The sequence below is a fragment of the Oryctolagus cuniculus genome, chromosome 6, assembly GCF_964237555.1.
Source record: "Oryctolagus cuniculus chromosome 6, mOryCun1.1, whole genome shotgun sequence".
In the NCBI taxonomy this organism is placed as follows: domain Eukaryota; kingdom Metazoa; phylum Chordata; class Mammalia; order Lagomorpha; family Leporidae; genus Oryctolagus; species Oryctolagus cuniculus.
In genome coordinates, this window is record NC_091437.1 from 126,172,536 (window position 1) to 126,180,898 (window position 8,363).

At 44.4% G+C, this 8,363-nt stretch overlaps 1 long non-coding RNA gene across 1 annotated transcript; it reads left to right on the forward strand.

Moving 5' to 3' along the window:
* The first annotated feature begins 4,543 nt into the window (after window positions 1-4,543).
* Window positions 4,544-7,439, forward strand: LOC127490603 (uncharacterized). The gene is made up of 3 exons (XR_007918691.2): window positions 4,544-4,700; window positions 5,606-5,685; window positions 7,156-7,439. It is a non-coding gene; the product is annotated as an uncharacterized lncRNA (long non-coding RNA).
* Window positions 7,440-8,363: the final 924 nt, after the last annotated feature.

The following is an 8,363-nucleotide window of genomic DNA, read 5'->3' on the forward strand; positions in this document are numbered from 1 at the left end:
GAGGAAACAGAGGGTACAGTTTCTGATGGCCTCAGTAATGTGTGATGATAAACAACGAAAGTGAAGATTTGTCATGGAGCAAATTTGGCAAGCACTGTCTCGGCTGAGTACGCCAGCGATTATAGGGGGTCTTACCCTCAGTTTTCACCCGAGCCTGGATTAAATAACTCTCTAAAGCCCTCTTTGTTATAAAACCATTTCAAACCAAGAACCTTCCAATTGGTTAGTCCAGTTAATAGTTAAGCCTCCAGGACATGGGACATGGAAGCCCTGAATTGTAGACGCAAGTGTTCTAAACTAGAAAGGTATATCACGTGTTTGTAGGCACATTAGTTCTTAGATTGATTTGTTGGAAAGGGAGTCGGCCATCAGGACTTCTGTGTGATTTAGTCCGTGTCATTGTTATCTTTTAGGGAGGTGCATTCCATGCAAGGGAAACTAGAAGCCAGGTCTGCCTCGGAGCTCATAGCATCAGGAGGAGGATCAGAGCCCATCCCATGAGAACAAAAGTGAAATCTGGAAGGAAGAACCTGTTCCTTGTGTCCATCAATTATCTCTTTTTCTCTTTATCTCCCATCAGCTCTTTTCTCTGATTAGAAACCTGCCCTGCTGATCAAAAACACAACTTCCCCTGATGACATCCTCCTCTCATTCACTTTCTTTTCTCAGCCACGCTTTGTGTCTTATCTCCCTGTACTTCCTCAGCCTGCGGGCAGTGGGACTGCCTTCACCTCCTGACTTCCCTGCCCGCGGCTGCCCTTGACCTGCTGCTACTTGACAGTCCAACAGACTTTCTCCAGATCCATTCTACCTGACAGCTGTGGAGTTTGACCGTTTTCCTCCCTCTCTCTTTCTCTTTTGAAAACCTATTCGTCTGGCGTTTGGCTCCCTTCTGCCCCGCTCTCAGAATGCTCTTCTCCAGTAACCTTTCCCTGACCACCCAGTCTGGCTGGGTAGCTTTGCTTAGAGCTTCACCCTGACCAGCCCTCTGCCACTGCATTTACCACATTATATTAAAATGTTCTGTCAGCTGTCTCCCAGGATAAATTGTAAGCTCCAGAAGAAGGCATATTTACCTGCAGCCCTACCACCTAGCCTGAAGCCAGGCACATTGTAGGGGTGTGTGTGTGTTTAACCTAACATCAGGGAGGAAGTCAGCCAGGCTTGGCCGTGAACTTGGCTTGTGGACTGACCACATAGGATGGGGGTTAACAGGGAGTCTCAACCTGAAGTTCACGTGGGCACCCAGGCTGGTCACCTCCAGAGCACGTGGCCTGCTGCAGTGTATAACTTCCAAACTCCATCAGCTGTTGGAAGCTGTGGTCCCTAACATGCTGGTCGGGCTGTCAGGTCTGGTGCTGAGCTTGGAGATAGTGGACTTTCGGGACCCAAAGTCAGGCAAGTGGGCACATACCAGGAGTGCTGGATAAAAGGAGTTTCCGGACATCTGAGACTGGAGGTTGCTGTTCCAACATCCGTCAGGGACCCTCACACAGCCTCCCTCTTTAACTTAATACCATTGCTTCTGCAGAGGTAATTATGGCTACAGATGAAAGGCAGGAGATAAAATATTTGCCAATTCCCTTTGCCTTTTTAACTCACTATGTTCATTTTTCTCTTCCATCATTTCTTTTTGGCTGAAAAAAAAAGTGCTGCCTATGTTTGTCTGGCTTGCCTGTGTTTATCTAATTTTAGATTGCAAGCTGTGGGGTAGAATCCTGTCTTTATATGTGCAGCATCTCACTGTGGGGGCCTAAGAATGTCTAATGACATCAACATCTTTCAATTAACCTGTTTTATTTAAATGACTGTATTGTAAAGTTCTCCAGGGAATTTGTGCACTTGAATTTCACTGAACACGTATAAATAATTTCCAGTCTCTATCCAGTGTATATTCAGAACGTAGCCATAATAGTTTAGAGTATCCTGTATGATGCAAGATGAAGCCAAGGTTGACTGGCATCTTAAGGTCCTTAGATAATACTGAGATACATGTGTGAGAGGGATGATGAGTGGATAGAGCAGCCTCCTCCCATCTGAAAGAGGATACCTTCCCTAAGTCCTCGACTTAGAAAAATCTAATATAATGTCATGATAAGACCCAAACCAAGTAATGCTTCAAAGATTATTGGCGTCTCCCTACACCAGCTTGCTGGGGTGAGGAGAAAGACAGTGAACGGTCATGTCCATGATCAGAAGGACTTCCTGTAATGAGTCTCAGTCAGATTTTACACTTTCTTCCATGTGCATTACGTGTTTTCCTCATACCTATCCAGAACAAAGGGTTTGTAGAAGAGTTTGAAGTTGGGTCCTGGCCCAGGAGTGTGTGTCAGATGTTATAACCTGTCACTGGCTCTGAGAAAAAGGCTGCCAAGTGAGAAGACCTGAATCTTGAAACAGAAACCCAGGTAGGGTCATAAACAGACTAATAAAGAAAGAAACAATATTGAAAGGAAACTGAAAGGAAATCTCAGAGTACTAAGGATTCTTACCAAGTGCTCTTTTGATGCCACACAGTCATCTGTGTTAAACCAGTGACCTTGTTATAATGCGTGTTTACTACAACCAAGATACTGCCTCCTACCTAATAGAATTATTGTGAGACTTAAGTAAGATAATACATTCACACACTACATAATGACATTTAAGTCGAGGCTGGACTACATATACAACCATGGTCCCATAAGATTCTAATGAAGCTGAAAAATTCCTATTGCTTAGTGATGTCATAGCCCCTGTAATGTCATAGTGCAATGCACTATTCATCTGTCTTGTGGGTGACGCTGGTGCGAATTACTGTACTGCCAATCATATAGCAAAAATATAGTAATTCAGTTATGTACAGTACATAATACCTGGTAATGCTAATAAATATCTGTTATTGATCTGTATTTACTATACCATGCTCAATCATTTTCTGAAGAATTTTTGTTCATTTGACAAACAGAGACAGAGAGCACCTGTCCACTGGTTTGCTTCCCAAATGTTTGCAATGTCCCCTAGGGGCCAAAGATAGGAGCTGGGAACTCAGTACAGGTCCCCCACATGGGTGGCAGGGGTCCAATTTCTTGAGTCATCTCACTGTGGCCTCCAAGGGTCTGTGTTGGTAGGAAGCTGGAGTCAGCAGCGGGAGGGGAGAACTGAGCCCAGGCACTCTGATGTGTAACATGGGCATCTTAACAGGTGGGCTAAATGCTCGCTGCCTATGCTTGTTTTAGAGTGTACTCTTAAAAAAAAGGTGACTGTGAAACAGGATGCTATGTTATGCTGGAAGCAGCTGCATTCAGCTCTTGTTCATAGACCTCCTAACTGCTCCAAGAAGCTATCTTGAGTGATTGACCTCTACTGTGGGTTTGTTGCAGGCCCATCGCAGGATGTGAGCACAGTGACACAATGGCCGACAACACAATTTTTTCAGAACACGTCCTTGTTGTTAAAAGACACACAGGGGCTGGTGCTGCGGTGTAGTGGGTTAAGCTGCTGCCTGTGATGCTGGCATCCCATATGGGCTCAGGTACAAGTCCCCCGGCTGCTCCACTTCTGAACTAGCTCCCTGCTAATGCACCTGGGAAAGCAGAAGATGGCCCATGTGCTTAGGCCCATGCCTCCCATGAGGGAGACCTGGATGAAGCTCCTGGCTCCTGGCTTTGGCCTGGCCCAGCCTTGGCCATTAAAACTACCTGGGGAATGAACCAGAGGATGGAAGATTCTCTCTCTCTCTAACTCTGACTTCCAAATAAGTAAAAAAAAATTTTAAGATTCTTTATTTGAAAGAGTTACAGAGAGAGAGAGGGAGAATATTAGTAGCTAATATTGAAAATGGGTAAAGTTGTATTGAAACCTTATATAACCTTACCAGGCAGTAAACTACAGTAGCACTAATGAGGAAACTGAGTCATAATAAGTGGAGCTACTTTGATTCAAACACAGGCAGTACAAGCTGCTAACTGGGGCACCTGCATCCCATATCCGAGTGCCTGATTCAAGTCCTGGCTGCTGCGCTTTGGATCCAGCTTCCTGCCAATGTGCCTCCTGGGAGCAGCAGGTTATATCAAGTGTTTGGGCCCCTGCCACCTGTGTGGGAGATCCAGATAGAGTTCCAGGCTCCTGGCCCACCTCTGGCTGTGGCGGGCATTTGGGGAGTTAACCAGCAGGTGGAAGATCTCTCTCTATGTGTCTTTCTCTGTCTCTCTGCTTTTCAAATAAATTGAAAACAAATAAATCAAATTCTAAAATAATACTTAAAAAAGAATGAAGTCTCTGGTCAGGGAGTTCAGGGAGGATCAGCACTTGAGATATGAGAGGAAGGAGTATTGTAAAGTAGCAGAAATGTGCTGGAGGTGGGAATACACAGCTTGTGCTAAGGGGAGGATGGATCTCATGCATGAAACATGGCAGACGGCAGAAGGCAAAGGCAAGTGGGACAGGGGGACAAGGACAGAACAAATAGACGAGGCCTTGAGCATGGGAGAAATGGACTGGGGCTCGAATGAAAAGGGGGCACAGGATGTAATCTTTTGGTCTCATGGTTTTTTCCATAAAGAATTCCTGGCCGTGGCGGACTGGACTGGAAAGAGGAGAGACAAAGGAAGTCCAATTAAGATATTCTTAGAATGGCTCACTTTGGTCTTCCTGGAAGCAAAGTCAAAGAAAAACAAGTTCATGCTGTCTAGTGAAAAGATGCACACCAGTTTTATTCAGTAAGACTAACTTTCTTCATGTAGTACATCAAGAAAGAACTTATTGTATAGTTCTTTACATAAAGGACATTGGATGATAAAATTCATTCATTCATTCAATATAAATTAAATATGTTTCTAGGCCCACATTGTGTGATATTTATAACACTACAAAAAATATTAAGGGACCAGCCTGGTGATGCAGTGGGTTAAGATGCCACCTATGACAATGGCATCCCATATTAGAGTGCTGTTTTGAGTCCTGGCTGCTCTGCTTCTGATCCAGCTCCTTGCTAATGCACCTAGGAGACAGCAGAGGATGGCCCCTGTACTTGAGTCCCTGCCGCCCACATGGGAGACCTGGACGCAATTCCTGGCTCCTGACTTTGGCTTAGCTCAGCCCTGGCCATTGAGGGCATTTGGGAAGCAAAGCAGCAGATGGGAAAATCTATCTCTGTCTCTTCCTCTTTCTGTTATTTTGCCTTTCAAATGAATAATATAAAAATAAATCTTTTAAAATATAAAATGTTGAGAACAGCCAAGTCTCTGCTCTCATTGAGCTTACTTTCTAAAGAAGTGGGCAGTTGTCTTAAATAGTGATTTTGTTTTTCAACACAGCAACAATGTCCTGTGGGTTTTTTCCTTTGTTCCAACTCAGCAATGACTAATCATAATCCAGTAAAGGCGCTTCTGTCGAGAACTGAATTTGACGCAGAGGTCACGAAATCAATAGAAGCTCATGGTTGTGTAGCCTTTGGGCAGCACACCTCAGCTCTCCGTGTTGTCACCTGGGCTTTTCTCAAGAGCTAGACTGAAGTCCAGGTCCTACCAAAGCCTCTGGTTGGTGACTAAAGGACAGCCCTCCTGGGCTGGTGATTAGGAAAAGGTGTATGTATTTACATTCATGTGCTTTACTCATTCCACAGACATTCACTGGATGATACATTTAGTGCCTTCAAACATTGCAGGTAGAGACATGGACAAGAGCATCTCTACCTTGAAGAAGGTACAACAGCGTCAACACCTGACAACTCACCTGTCTTATTTTTAAGTCTTAGTACATAGATTGCAGACTTCCCTAGAAAACTTGACTCTTTGAACTTCCTTAGAGATTTATAAATAATTTCCAAGCTACTGCTCTCTAGGATATATATATATATATATATATATTTATACAAAAAGCATGTATCTCATTATGTAAGATAAATCAGAGTTCAGTGGTTTCATGAAGTCTTTAAGTCTAACCTCAGGAGGCCTATCTGATGCAAGTAATGAGGGAACAGCTAATTCCAACTGAAAGGTTATACTTTCTGAAGTCCTATAATAGTAAAATATGGTATGAGAGGTGCCAGGATTGCCAGCCATTATGACACAACGCAATAAATGGTGTGGCAGTAGGATGAGCACAGGCTGCTGTGGGGACACAAACAGGTGTGTTGTGCACAAGCTGGAGTTGGGGACATAGAGGCGTGACCAGGCTGAGTTTTTCTAATTTGATAGTAACCACCCCATAACGGGCCTTCTTGCTCAAAGTGGCAGCTCAGGAGAGCAAAGTGAGGCCCAGAGGAGGTCAGCATCCAGCTGGACCCCAGCCCCAGGCCCACCGGGAATGCATGAGGCAACAGTGGCACTCGCTCTGGGTCAGGCTCTGCTGGAGCACCGAGGCAGCTCAGGGAGTCCCACGTGATCTACCCATCAGATGTAATGGCAAAATCAGTTCTGGTTCACTATTACTATTAGGGAGTCCTGATTCGTTTTTTTGTTTGTTTGTTTGTTTTGTTTTGTTTTGTTTTCTTTTAGGAAACCAAGCAGGTATGCACAAATTCCTTCCAGAAATCATTCCACTGGCTCATTCATAGGCTGAACAAGAAAATACATTTATGGCCGGCGCCGTGGCTCACTAGGCTAATCCTCCACCTTGCGGCGCCGGCACACCGGGTTCTAGTCCCGGTCGGGGCGCCGGATTCTGTCCCGGTTGCCCCTCTTCCAGGCCAGCTCTCTGCTATGGCCAGGGAGTGCAGTGGAGGATGGCCCAGGTGCTTGGGCCCTGCACCCCATGGGAGACCAGGAAAAGCACCTGGCTCCTGGCTCCTGCCATCAGATCAGCGCGGTGCGCCGGCTGCAGCGGCGGCCATTGGAGGGTGAACCAACGGCAAAAGGAAGACCTTTCTCTCTCTGTCTCTCTCTCTCACTGTCCACTCTGCCTGTAAAAAAAAAAAAAAAAAGTTAAAAAAAAAAAAAGAAAATACATTTATGTCAAATGATGACTAACCTCCTGCGTCCTCATATGTATATATGGAGTGTTTATGGTGACAAAATCATGTGTGTTCAGTGTGTGTCTTAGAAATCTATGGTTATGAAGTCTAAATTTTAAATTTTAAATCTGTTGTTAATCAGCTAAAATTACTTCAGGTAGGGCTGGCGTTGTGGTGCAGCAGGCGAAGTCACCACTTTGAATGCCCTCATCTCATTTCAGAATGCCTAGTTCAAGTCCTGACTACTCCTCGCCCGATGCAGCTTCCTGATACTGTGCCTGGGAGGCAGCAGGCGATCGCTGATGTACCTGGGTCGCTGGCACCCACACGGGGAGTCTTCAGTGGAGTTCCTGGCTCTTGGCTTCTACCTGGCCCAGCGCTGGCCTCTGTGGGCATTTAGGGAGTGAATTAGAGGATGAAAGTCCCCTCTCTGTCTCTCTGCCTTTCAAATAAAAATTAAAATAAATAACTGCAAATTTTAAAAATTGCTATAACAGGTTACCCAGTGACACCATTTCATTTTCACTAATAATTTCTGAACGCCATTCATTTCCTTTTATATAAAAATCTATTTTAAAAATATAATATGCAGGTAGCCTATCTGCCTTTTAACTATTGATAAGATAATTTGCATATTTAAAATAACCCTAGTTTGTCATGAGAAAAAAGTGAGAAACTGAAAGTCACTGCAGGGGCCAGCTCTGTTGCGTAGCGGGTAAAGTCACTGCCTGCAGTGCCGGCATCCCGTATGGGTGCCAGTTCGAGACCTGGCTGCTCCACTTCTGATCCAGATCTCTGCTATGGCCTGGGAAAACAATAAAAGATGGTCCAAGTCCTTGGGCCCCTGCACCTATGTGGGAGACCCAGAAGAAGCTCCTGGCTCCCGGCTTCGGATCAGTGCAGCTCTGGCTGTTGAGGCCATCTGGGGAGTGAACCAGTGGATGGAAGACCTCTTTCTCTCTCTGCCTTTCTTTCTCTCTCTTTGTAACTCTGGCTTTCAAATAAATAAATCTTAAAAAAAAAAAATCACTGCCATCCAAGAACTCAGAGGTGACAATTGTCTGCCTGCCTGTCATGTCCACATGTGAACCAAGACAAGAGGACTAGACCATACCTTTGTAAATATTAGACAAGCACACAGGACGAAGAGCTATCATGAATGGCAAAATAATTGATCTGACCATCCTTAGTGAGGTGCATTAGAAGAGAAAAGCAAAGAAAAATTTGAATGTTATTCAACGGTTTTACTGTTAGGATTAATATTTGCATTACTATCTTATACTTTCCTGCATTGGCAGATAAAAGCAATTTTGCTAACTTTGTCAAGAATACAGCATTTTTATTTGGAGTGGTAACTGAATGTTTCATTTATTATAAAGAAAGGAAAATACAGTTATCATCTGGAAAAATAAAAAGTGGAAGCAAGCTT